This window comes from Sylvia atricapilla, chromosome 10 (assembly GCF_009819655.1).
Source record: "Sylvia atricapilla isolate bSylAtr1 chromosome 10, bSylAtr1.pri, whole genome shotgun sequence".
NCBI classification, from domain to species: Eukaryota; Metazoa; Chordata; class Aves; order Passeriformes; family Sylviidae; genus Sylvia; species Sylvia atricapilla.
The window spans coordinates 10,696,029-10,709,108 of NC_089149.1; positions in this window are offsets into that span (position 1 = coordinate 10,696,029).

A 13,080-nucleotide genomic window follows, 5' to 3' on the forward strand; every position below is an offset into this window, starting at 1 on the left:
TGGTCTGTGTGTGTAGGGTTTTTTTTCTTTTTGAAAATGGCACTATTATTTTCTCCTTCCCGTATTTTCTTGGATCAGAAGGTTCACTGAGATGCCAAAGTATGGCTGGCTACAGCTTCAGCACATCTTGTAACAAAGCAGGCCATGACATGCCAGAGTGGTGGAGCATGGTATGTACAGTCCAGGAAAGATGTGACAGATTAACACTGCTGATAATGTTCACCACTCCGGATCTTCTACTAAAATCCCCTTCTTCCAGGTAGTTTAACTCTTGAAACACTGATATAATGAGCACCTGAAGAAAACAGATGCCTACAGACACCCACCATCAGAACAATATTTCTTAAGTGTAGAGCTGGGCAAGAGTAGAAATATGAGTTTCCCTTTCCTAGCAGGGGAAGCATCATTTCTGCCCAGTTTCTGTGTAATTTCAGGCAATGTGCTGGTTGGGATCTCCATTCTCTCCCTGCTTCCACAAGGAGTATGAGAAAAGCTGAACAGCACCACCACAGCTTGTGTCTCTTCAACATAAGGTGTGACAGCCCCAAAAATACATCCCTCTGCCTTTGGTCAGAAAGGACATTCAGAGTCCTCCCACCCTTCCCATTCATCATCTCCCCCTTTTCACACATAAAAACCCACAAAATCTTGGTGCAATGCCTGCAAAACTTAGGTAGTATAGGACAGGTCTTCAAAAGGTACTTTAGTTCTCTCTTGGTTTGGGGGATATAAACAGGCATTTAGGGATATAATCTTGTGTTTATAATTTTGCTTTAGGTAAGGTGTCACATACCAGTGAGATCCTACAGCCCTGTCCTACAGGCTGGCCCACAAGGGAAGGAGGAAAGCTGGATTGTAGGATCATGAGTTCTAACCTGCAAGAAGAGGGTTGTGCAGGGGTTTTAGTGCTGACTATAATACACCCTTGCAAAGGAAGCTGCACTCTTGTCTAATGAAACCTGCAGCTTGTGAGAGAGGCAATGAAAGCTGATTGCTGTACTCATCAGGCTCATGGCTTCCTTTGGAGCCTCTTTCAATACCCAAATGTTGATAACATCAATCTCGATGGAAGGAGACTGTAGAGATGGTCTGAACATTAGGATTACTCACCTGCCCTGGAGGACTGGTCTTCCTCCTGCTCACCTGAGAAGTAGCAGAGGTCTCTTGGTGAAGCTCCATTCCTGTTTTTACAAGAGAAGGTACAAGCAGTTTTGAAAATCTGGATAGGAAATACACTTACAGCTCTCTCTGCTTCCAAATAACGAAGGGAAGGGAAGGGAAGGGAAGGGAAGGGAAGGGAAGGGAAGGGAAGGGAAGGGAAGGGAAGGGAAGGGAAGGGAAGGGAAGGGAAGGGAAGGGAAGGGAAGGGAAGGGAAGGGAAGGGAAGGGAAGGGAAGGGAAGGGAAGGGAAGGGAAGGGAGCACAGTGATCATTACTGCATTGAAAATAAAAATCTCCAGGACACCCTGGACTTGGGTTAGAAAGACAGTATTTCTCCACCTAGCACTGGACAGGCTCAGGCCAAGCTCTAGGATTAATTTTTCATTTGGGATAGAAGCCCTGTTTTGTCAGTAACACTCTCCACAAATAAGTTTTACAAATCATAAGTGAAACTTGATGAACTTTGCCTGGCACAAACTGAAGATGGAAAAGAAAGGACAGACTACCAGAAGCAGTTTGAATTCAGATAATTGTGTTTTTCTGGAAATGAAAGGAGAGAAGGAAACACTTGTTAGATTGTAATTTTTCCCAGCCTTGTCAATAGATGTGCTGGGATAGGGAAACTAGAGCCTTGTTTGTTTTTTGCAAGCATTTATTAATATATATGTATTTGTTCTTATGAAACATAATCTTCACATTAAGATCCAGCCCTTTCTATTTACTTTCTTAATTATCTGATTGTGTTCATTTCTATGGCATTGCCTGCCACACATAGTCCATCCATTTGTGCATCTGTGCTGGAGAGCAAAATCACTAAAAGATAAGATCAGGTATTGCACAGATTTACTGCACCTTATCTGTTCTGCTGTACCCAGCCACACGCATGCCCTCAGCCAGCAGCCTTCAAAAGACAGCCTGTGCCATGTTCAGCAAGGACTTAACCACCTTCCCTGGTCCCAGGACAAGAGCTGGAAAAAGGGAAGCTACCTTATTTTAAGTGGTGTGCTCTAAAATTACACCCTCACTCACCTTGCGGTAACTTGCTCATGTAGTCATGGCCTTAAGGCTTTTCTTTAGTATCCATGGCATCTAAGCATTTTTATGGTACAGTACACACTAAACATTAATTTCAAATTATTGAGAGTATTTTCATGACTCAACATCTTTCTAATGACTATGTACCTTGTTTCATGCAGCTCTTTAATAACAAAGTTTTCCCTGATCCCTTGGCACTCAAGCATTCTGTACAACTGAAAAGAAATGCATTGCTGAAGTGGTTTTTTAGGACACTCAATTTAAAGTGAGCCCAAAGCAGCAAAGGACTCTTTGAACATCTCCAGAGTGGACACTCCCAGAGCTGTCTGTATACAGTTTGAATTAATTATTCTCTTCATGGAAATCGTACAAAATGTCCCTTAGGCTCTTTCTGACTGCCTTGTTGCCCTTTTGTGATAATCCCTTGCTATCCACTGGGGCTTTCTGTGGTCCTAAACTTAACATACAAAGCCATTTTTATCTAGGGGCTAGGGTGTGAATAAATGCAGGGAATGTCTCTCAACATGACTTATGTTTGTCAGCCTTTCTCCAACTTCATTAGAAACTCTCAAACTTTCTTGCAAGCTGCCTTTAAGCATCCTCCTGTGACATAGCTGCAGTCAGAAAGATTTCTTCTCCCGTGGGTCTCGCAAATCAGCAAGCAGCCAGGAGCAAAAGGGAGGCTTGGAGGCAGACTGGAGGCTTAGGAGATGGATCCTCTGGCCTCTGTTCTTCAGTGCACCACGTAAAATGACCTTGGACAAGTCTTCTTGCCACCCTTGGGTAATGCAGATGTATGCTGTCTGCCTTTGCTGGGCTCAGCTAAATCCCTTTAGCTGGGCTTTCAAGAGCACCTCAGGGAGATGGGTTCCCAGCTCTTCATTAATTTTAAATGGGGATACATGTGCTTCTGGGAATCCTGAAAAACCCAGCCCTTAGTGTTTTATAAAGGGTGTAAAGGGCCAGAAGGATTTTGTTCACATCATTTGTTGTGATGAATCCTCTGGATAGAGGAAATTCAGTGAAGCATTGCAAAGTTCTTCTGCAACAAGGCCCACAACCTCCCGTCTTTAATGACCATCAGCAAAGGGCACACAGCACAACTGCTTTGTGCCCAAATGCCACTTGAGCCAGGCAGCAGACAGCAGCAGGTTACCTGCTTTGCAAGAGCCTCACTGAGCTTCTCCTGGCACCTGGGCTGCTTCTGAGAATTTGAAAGGTGTGCAATTCTAGTTGTTTCATCATTTAAACATGGGTTGAGAAACAGCTTCTGCTAGACTTACACAAAAACAACCAACCAAAAAAAACACAAACAAAATAACCAAAACAAAACCCGAGCACCAAAGCCAATAAACCAATGTAACCAGCTTGGGACCCAGCCACGGCAGAGCTGCTGTTTGGGGTGAGTCAGGTATGTGTCCTTGGGCACTGCCAGCTGTGCTCCAGCTGTGCTGGAGACCACACTGGCAGGTTTGCTAGCTCAGGTCTCGAAACTGCCTTGTACCTGCCTGGTTCAAGGTGTGCACAGGGATCTTACAGAGACACACTACAAGCTGTGTTGGGATAAAGGCTGGCTTAGAGGCAACATCAGCTTGCCTGTGAGAGGGACAAAACACCTCCAAGCAGCAGCAGCCCTACCACTGCATAGGACCCTACATGAATTCAGTGGGCCCTGCTGTGACAAAGAAATGGTGGTCTCTGATGTTCTGGGCCCATGAGAGCTGTGGCCGGTCAGTTTGGGTCACAGGTAACATGACCAGCATTCTGTCAGGCCATCATCCTTCTTATTTCAATGTAAACACTTCCCACCTGTCCCAAATATGCATGCCATTCTCCAAGACTCTCCAGCATTGCTTGCATTTGCAGAACTCTATTCCCTGCTCCCGCTCCCTGTGCCGCATCTGTTCCCATCACAGCTGTGGCCACCCTGTTCTGGCTGCTGACACCCTGGCCCCCCTTCCCTTCCAAACCACCTCCCCTTCCAAGATCAAAATACTCTGTTTTTATTTATTTACCCTGCAGCTGTCAGTGTTGTGTCTGGGTCACTGCACTGCAACATGGACAGACACAGGACACACGATATGTGGAAAATCCTTAAAACTGCAATCCTGGTAGTAACCAACATACATACTATCAACAAATATATCCCCTGGCCCCTGGCACATTTGAAAACAACAGGTCCAGGTGATGGAACAAATGACGTTGGAGGCTGCTACAAGATCCCGGCCCAAACCAGAGCTGCATTTGCCTGTGGTCAGGGAGCAGAGTCAGGGCTGGAGACAGAGGCTATCCCAGGGCTGCCCACCCCGATGGTTTTTGGCACTGCACAGAAATACACAAGGCAGAAATGTGGCTCTGAGATATCAGAGCTTTGTTTTCCCTCTGCCCACATGCTGCTTTTTGAGATGAAGGGAAACGCTCTCTCAAATGTCTCAAAGTGGAATATGCTGTTGAGGAACAGGAAGCATCTGGGATGGTGGATGGTGGCAAGGAAAGGCAGAGCCTGGAATGAGTATGATTTTCTCTTGTTTGCTGATTTCAAGCTCATTATCTAGACACTGTCTTTGGAGGTGAAGCCTCAGCCCTGCTCAGCCACAGCACCTCATAGAGACAGGCTGGTACATGGGCTCAGTGGTGGCCTCTCATTCCTATATCTGTGCTTAGGAAATTAAGTTAACATTCCAGCAAACTGCAGCTCACAGGGTACCCAACACCCTGCAGAATATTCAGCTGATTTCTTTGGGAGGCTGTTGTGTCCTCGTGGCCACTGGGAATCAGGGATGGATCAGCTGGCTCAGGGCCATTGTGTGTCAGCAGCAATTGATTTTTTCAGTACTGTTTACTGAAAAACAAATACTGTTAAATACTGTTCTATAGCCAACCACTTTGTAACCTCTACCCCAACAAAACGGAAATGCCTTCTACAAAATAGCTGCAGTCTGTCCACTGTTTAAAGATGCTCATCCGAGTTTCAGCTACACCATACCCAAGGGCTGTGGTTTCCTGAGCATGAGGAGCTGGGTGCAGCTGAAGGCAGCATTCCCTGCAAACCCAGGTGTTCACTCCCACTGGCAGCTGTGATTCAGGCTGAGGTAGGACACATACCACAGCACTGGGGTGTGTGGCTGCACACCAGGTCTGCTTCAGCTGCCAGCCAGTGCCTCAGGCAGTGCTCAGGGACACAGGCACTGCACTTTCCTCTGTACCTCCTCAGTGTGCAGGAAGAAAAGGGCATCATTCTCCTCATGTACCATCAGGATGATGTTAAAAAAGGCTGGCATGGAAAAAGGAATTTTCTTCCTGTCTTCTTCCCTAAGAATATCCAGTTTTAAGCTTGTTTAAAATCAAAACAAGTAAACTAATACCCAGCTGAGGAAGAAGCTGGTAGCAGCACAGTTGCCCTTGGACAACCTCCAATCTGCTAAGCATCACCTGCCTTTTCACTGGTACCTTCCCAAGTTCTGGGAGGTAATGAGCAGGTGCCTCAACCAGAACTATGCTGGAACCTCTCTTTGACCACCAGGACATGCTTTTGGCATCCAGGCTTTTGGGAAAGGGGACAGAGATGAGCAGGTAGGCTATGGCAAATGGCTCCAGGTAGGTGTCATGGTAGCTGCAAGATGTCTGGAATCTGGCATTTGATATGGGAGTAGGATTGGGAGCCTTATTACGGGGATGTGCCAGCTCCAGGCACCAAATTCTCACTGTGATCATCAATTGTGTTGTCACACTATTCAACCAGGAAGGGATGTGTAGGACCCTGAGGGCTGCAGAAGGCACTGGGAGAACAGAACCTGTGTCACAGTTTTACTGCCATGCACTCCTCAAGCTCTGCAGCTAATACAGCTCATTGAGAATCACAGCCCAAGCTATGTCTTTTCTCCTTCTCCACCTTTGCCTTCCCAGCCATCAGGATGTGCCTCCTTCTTGCATTGTGGGGCATTGAGAAGAGAGACATGCAGATGATGAGAGGTGGGAGAGAGAAGACAACTCTTTTCTGGCAACTTGACATTTTTTCCACCTGGTGTTGGTCCCTTTCTCAAAAACATCCTTTGAGAAGACATAAACCCTTTCAAAATGAGCAGGAGGCTGAGATCTATACTGATATTTATTTATTATTGTTCTATAGTGTATAGAAGTGATGAAAACAGCTACTGACAGCCTAGCAGGTTAGGCAGAAATAGATTGCCTGGAACTACAGGTTCACATCCCAGCAGTAAAATTTCCAATCCTGGAGATGCAGCTAAACCTGTAGCCTGGGGAGCCTGCTGGGTGTTCGGAGATTGATGTTAATGGCATGCTATGCAAAAGCATCTCTTCCAGGACAGAATCTTATTCCCCCAGTGCAGCACACTCAGTTCTTGCTGCCTTCCACCCCAGAAGTGGCTGCATGTCTGATTCTGGCCATGTATACAGCAGTTTGTGAAGCACTCCAAGACTCTCCAGCATGCAAGGCATTACAGAAATGCAAGACAGGATCTGAGCTATGACAAGCAGAGTGCACGGCATCATATTCCACTGTGCAGCAGGGGAGATAGGGATGCAAAATATCTTCTTGAGCTGAATAAGCCATTTTGATAAAATGTGGACTGAGGTGTACTTTTGTCTCCAAATTTAAGCCAAAATAAGACCATAACGTTTCTCACATTTTTGTGTCACAGTTAACTCATGAAATTGCCCCACCTCCATTGCCACCAGCTATTTTCTATTGTAGGAGTTTAATTTATCATTCCAATAACTGTAAAACACCCCCAAATTAGGGTAAAGCAAACAGGAAATCTTGTAGCTGAACTGCAGCAGGGTGAGTAATTTCAATACTCAGTGCACTGTACAATCTCTGACCTCAATGATTACTTTTCATTTCTCTTTTGACCTCATGGGACTTTTTGTTAATTGGACTTTCTCTGTGAGAAAGCATTTCAGATGTGAATATTTTTGTAGGTCTTCTTGCTGCTTCATGATTTGTGGTTAGCTTGGTGCTGAAGAAACCCAGCAAAAATCTCTCTGGTTAGCCCAGTGTAATCTAATCTAGTCCAGCTGCAGCCCCTGAGCAACAAATTGCAACATCTAAAGATTTTTCAGGCCAAAAAAATTTTAGCACCTGATCACATTCAGTCACCACTTCTGCCTGGAGCAAAGGAAAGATGAGAGCCCCAGCAGAGGATGATGTGTTCAGGCTTAGAGTGCATCCATGGGAGAGAGACCCTCAATGCAAAGCAGGGCCAGCCTCTGTCTCTGCTCTTGAGTAGGAGTTGGTGTCAGCCAGGGAGTCTGAGCTCTCCATCCCTTGCTGGTTACAGTGGAGTCTGTGGAGCCTCGTGCCTGCAGGGACTGCTGAGCAGCATCTTCAATCTCTGTTTCTCTCTGCTGTGATGGGATGGGCTGATGGGAGCAGTGCTGGCCATGTGGAAGGGTTTGTGGAGGGTGATGGCTTTCCTGTGCTCTGTAGGGTGTATGTGGCTCCTGAAAACCAAGCAGTCAGCAGCACCAGGGTGCCCCAGAATCTCAGCTTGCACAGACTGGGGCTCCCATCAGACTCACCAGCATAGGTGGCACTGGGTGTGCAGAGGGAACAGCTGGCTTTGTGTGCAGCAGTAACCCAAGAGTTCACACCACTTCTCAGGAAGGATTTGCTGAGCTCTCTGTTATGTGTCTGTGTAGCTGTGGACAGCTCAAAGCTGCTTTGGCCACCCGTGCATCAGCTGTGCTCAATGCCTGAAGTTGCTTTGGGTGTTTGATTGTCAAAACATTTTGGTGTCAAGGGCCTCTCCACACCCTCTGGTGTGATGTGATTCCTGGCTAATAGACTGAGCAGGACTGTTTGGGAGCCCATCCCAGTTCTATTTGGACCCACACTGAGGGCAAGAGACCACGGTGTCAAAACTATATCTGATGTGACACTGAGGTGCTGGGTATGCAAACTCTGAAGAAAAGCACAAGTACCTGAGCTCATTCATCTGCTGCAGCAAATGATTGAACTGACAACAGCAGAGCCCAGGCCTTCCATTCTAACCAGAGCCTGGTGTTCCTGAAAACAACCAGAGAGGTTATTTCTTGTTTTGGGGAGTTTATTCCATTCTGCTTTAGTTTTTTAAGATCTTAGGTCTGGGCTTTCCACATGTTTTAGTGCCCGGTACTCGACCATGGCTCAGTGAGCCAGGTTCAGCTGTTGCCATATTGGGGTTGGGAGCTGTTCAGCTCCTCATGTGCACTCCAGAGAAGGAACTTGTGGTGGAGCAAAATCTGCTTCAGTCCCTGATTTCTGGGATAGGATGGACTGCACTATGCTCAGGGTGCAGCCCAGCTGAGTAACAAGTGGCAAAAGTTGGCATGTCTCAGGCCCTGTGCTCTGTCCTCTCTGGTATCTGGGGCTGCAAAGGGGCACAGACAGCAGCTGTTGACATTCCAGAGTGCCCAGCTCCATAACTAACCTGGCAATCTCCCTGCCGGTCCCCACTCTGCTCATTGGGTTATCACAGCCATCAGCAGCCCCAAGGACTGGCAGCAGCAGCAGGGTGACTCACCTAGCCTGGTCCTCCTTGCACTAAATCTTGCTATCAAGATGATAATCTGCCGGTAATTTTTGCTCCAACTGAGATCTGCAGACCTGCTCTCACGCATCCTGCTCTCCCTGTAGGCAGAAAGCTTCCCCCCAAATTACTCCACCCTCGCCGGGTGTACCCACAGCCTCTGGCCACTCTCCAGCACATTGTCTGGTTTGGAAACCAAAAACCTCTGCCCTAGTACCTAATTTCAGGAATTAGGCTCTGGAGGCCAGTGAGGTGCTGTGGAGAGATTCAGGGAAGTGCATTTTTGTGGAGGTTGCAGCGCTGAAGCCATTCATCACTCAGTCAGGGAGGCGCTGCCCACGCTGCCCTGCTGAGCACAGTTAATGCTGAGCAGCTCTTCCCTAAAAGTTTCCTCCTGGCCCCGTAATGCCCAGACAAGGACATGTCACATCATGGCACAGCAGTGGGAAAAGCCATTAGACCTTCAGCAGCTCCAGAGCACAGACCACAAGCTGTGAAATGCAGATGTGCATTGCTGCACTAGTAACGAGCACAGGTCATGACTGTGTCTCCTGCTCTCTTCTGTATTCCTCCTGTCACCTGTTTACCTCCCTTTTCATTCTCCCCACGTCTCTCCTGTGTGATATGTGATACAGGGGCTTTGTTCAGAGAGGATGCTGAACTACAGGGCTGGGCAGAGAACTGACAGCTGAATTCATGCAGGACTGAACAACTCTCACTCCAGACTGCCTGGGCACAGGAGAGGTGCTGAGAGAAACTTTCTGAAATCTGTAACTGATTTCTTTGATCTGACTTTGGGGCTCAGGGGTCTTTGTGATAAAAGAGACAGGCATATACATCTAGACCCTACTGCACAGTCACAAGCATTTAAGAAAAAGAATAAGAAATTAAATGGGTTCTTTGCTTCTCCTGATTCCTGGGAGGAACTCCATGTTGAGCACATGACTGATTTACCAGTTTGGAGGGGGAACCCTTTATGTGCTTGGAAAGGGAGTCTGAGTCATCTCCTCTGCTGGAAAATGAACAGTGCTGAGGCTGTGCTACCTACCCTAAGCCCTGCAGTGACACTCCAGGGATGGTGAGAGGCCCAAGGGAAAGCTTTCTGCTGGAGGTGGGCAGAGATTTTTCTGTGTCCAAAGGAGAAGCATCCCTTATCCATAGGGATATCAAAGCTACCAGCAAAGCTGAAAGGTCTGACTGATGCTCTAAGAGTATCTTGGGGCTGGGTTAGAAACCCCTGGGGTTTATCTGGGACTGTGAGGATCCTTAATGATGTGTTTCTGTCTCACAGCTACTAGAGATACAGTTCCCTTCATATGTGAACCCAGAGACCAGGAGTAAAGATAAGGATGATGTGAATGTTTTCTTCCCCTTCTTGTGGAGCCCTTTGATCTAATTTACATTATTATTTATTTCAGGGTGACCAGTGTCTCACCTTGCCATGGAGGTCAGTGGAAGTTCACATGTCGACTTCATGCACAGGATTTCAACCCGTGTCTGTGATTAGTGATGTGAAATGAAATTCACAGCTTGGAATAATTTATCCAGCATATCCAATCAAACACAAACATCCTTTGTGCTTGAAAATGAATCAGGGCTGGAGGCAGCTAGCGTGCTGCAGAGGTTTGTGATAGATTAATGAGCTGAGAACAAGCTGCCACCTCCACCCCCATCAGCAGTGACTTTCCAGTCTGAGGAAAGGGACGCTGAGCTAGAGGTGAAGGATATACTCTCTGATAAGTGTTGCAGTGGGAGGTGAGAAATAAGAGCTCCAAGTGGAGGAGGAGGAGAAAAAAAAGGCAAGCACTGTCCTCTGTTAAGCAGGGTAAGTTCAGACAGAGCAGCTGCCTAACAGTCTTCTGGCAGGAGGGTCAGGGCAGGAGCAGCCCTGTGCTCACAGCACCTGTTATTGAATGCTACCCGCAGGTACCAGGGCAGCACAGACCGTGATTTTCTGACTTCTCCCAGTCACGTGGGAAGGTCAGGGGCCTGCGAGACAAAAGAAGATGATGAAACAGCTGACAAGGTCTGCCCTCAGTGAGATGCAGTAACACCAGCGCAGAAGGGCTCATATCCAGAGGATTTTGGGCCTAAGGTTTGAGTGTCACCACTCAGTGATTTTTAATTCATGGTACTTACCCTTTCCTTCCCTTCCCCCTCAACATGCCAGCTCTGGAAGTGTGGCAGAGGGTCCAGGCTGTGACAGTAACATGCTTCTCTTGGTGCAGAGTGGCTGCACCATGTGAGCTGAGCTGTCGGGTCAGAGTGGCAGGGTGATGAGCCTGTGGTTTAGCTGAGGAATTGTTGTGCATTAAGCCAGGGCCAGTCAGCCACTTGCACTTCTCTGACCTCAACTCAATATTCACTAACATGAAAGTGAGATTTTAGTTCCCTCAGATTATCAAAGAAAACTTTCAAAGGGTGAAATGGTATTGCCTGAAAGTGAAGAAGCCAGAAAGCAAATCCAACCTTAATTGATCCTTTTGAGTATACATTATTTGTGATTGTGGGGTTTCTTTTTTATAACTGGGGCAAACCACACTTCAGAGACACTTGGAGGCTTTTATAGGTGATGAGCTGACACTAGGTTTTACAACCAAAGAAGATGAAAGAGACATTTCAGGGCTGAGACCGTGAGTTGAGCTGGTGCCTAGTGAGGGAAAGACTTTTGAATTTGGTGCCACTTGTGTGCCATGTGCTTAAACACAAGACACTGCACTGGTGGGCAGCTGGCAGGAGAAGCTACCAAAAGCAGAGCCAGGGAGCCCACTAGGTCTGCACCCTGACAGCACTGCATTTTGGGCTGTCTTCTAAAAACTCCTTTATCAGCATGTGCTGAGGGTCCATAGCTGCATAAGACAGGGAAAAAAGCTTATCCCACTGACTAGCTGGGGGTCAGCATCTCCTGCCTGCAGGCTCAGATGAAAAAAGGTCATTTCTCTGAAGTCCTGACACCTCTCCTGCTCCCTTGAACCAGTTTCTGGCTGAAAAGAGCCTCATCACTGCAGCTCAGCTATTGCACAGAGGCATGGAAGCAGTGCTGGCTCTCTTAAAGCACAGTCCTTTCTACTCTTCGCAAGGAAATGTGAGAGATTTATTTTTAAGCCACATCTAATTAAAAAAAAAAAAAAAAGACGAAAAGGAAGTGGTTAGGGGTATATTTTACTGTGCACTAATGAACTGTAAAGGATATAGTTAAAATTTTCAGATGGTTCGAAAGCAGCCCTCCAAAAAGCAAATACACTTCACAGAAATCTCTTTGACTTCTAGGTTATTTCCTACATGTTGGTGCTAAACCAGAATCAGCTTGAGCTGAGGATCTTTTCACTGTTCTCCCACCCTCCACCTCTTTCTAACCGCTGACAGTGGGTGAAAATATTCACGTTTCAGTCCAGTACCTTTACATGCATCTCACACTGGAGGGTTTTTTCCATTCCCCTGGGGTTGGGCAGGCCATGATTATCACTCTAATGGAGTTAATTAAGAGCCTTGAGGCCCTGACGTTTTGTTTTCTTTGGGACCAGACCTACAGCTTGGGCCTCTGAGCTACCTGCTCTGCCCCATCCCTTTCCCTAGAAAAACAGCCAGGCAAAATCTGGCAACGGGCTCCTCAGGAGCTGTGTGCACCCTCTGGCCTGAGCTGGTGCTAGAGGATCAGATGTAGATGTCTCCTGTCCGTTGGCTAAGGTAAGCTCCCTGGAAAGGAGCAAGCTGTGCTGATCCTTAACTGTGAATTAGACAATAGCTCAAAGAAATAAATTTACCCTAGGAAGTGAATCAGCAAGACAAGACATGTCCCCAAAAAGTCCATCTCAGGGATGGGTTTGATGCTGGCAGAGCAGCAGTCTGCTCAGAGGGCAGGTGAGGGCCATCAGGTGGGGGCTGTACTCACCCATAACACCCGGGAGAACCAGCCCCCAAAGGGAGCTTTTCCACTTGCCACAGCCTTGCTCAGCTCAGTGGGAATCGCTGAGATCAGGTAAGGACTTTTTTTTTTTTTTTTTAATAAATCCAGGAGCATAGGGTCACTCCCAAACGTGGAATAAAATAATAAAATGCTTTCATGTGGGAATCTTGCTGTCCTCTGGAAAGTTACAGAGATCAAAGACTTGAAGCAATGGCTAATTGCAGGTGAGGTTACTCCTGTGAAACAATTAGCCCATGTGCTCGTGTGAAAATGGAGAGGGTGCGTTGCTAGCAAACTGAACTGTGTGCTGTGAAACTGCCTCAATTCTAGGGAATGTTAACTATTCTCTTGCTGGGTTAGGATTCTTTTAAGTGACCTGCTTGAGTCCACAAGTTCTTAGTGTCCCTCCTGGCTTCTGTCCCCTCTCTCAGCAAATAACTGGAATAA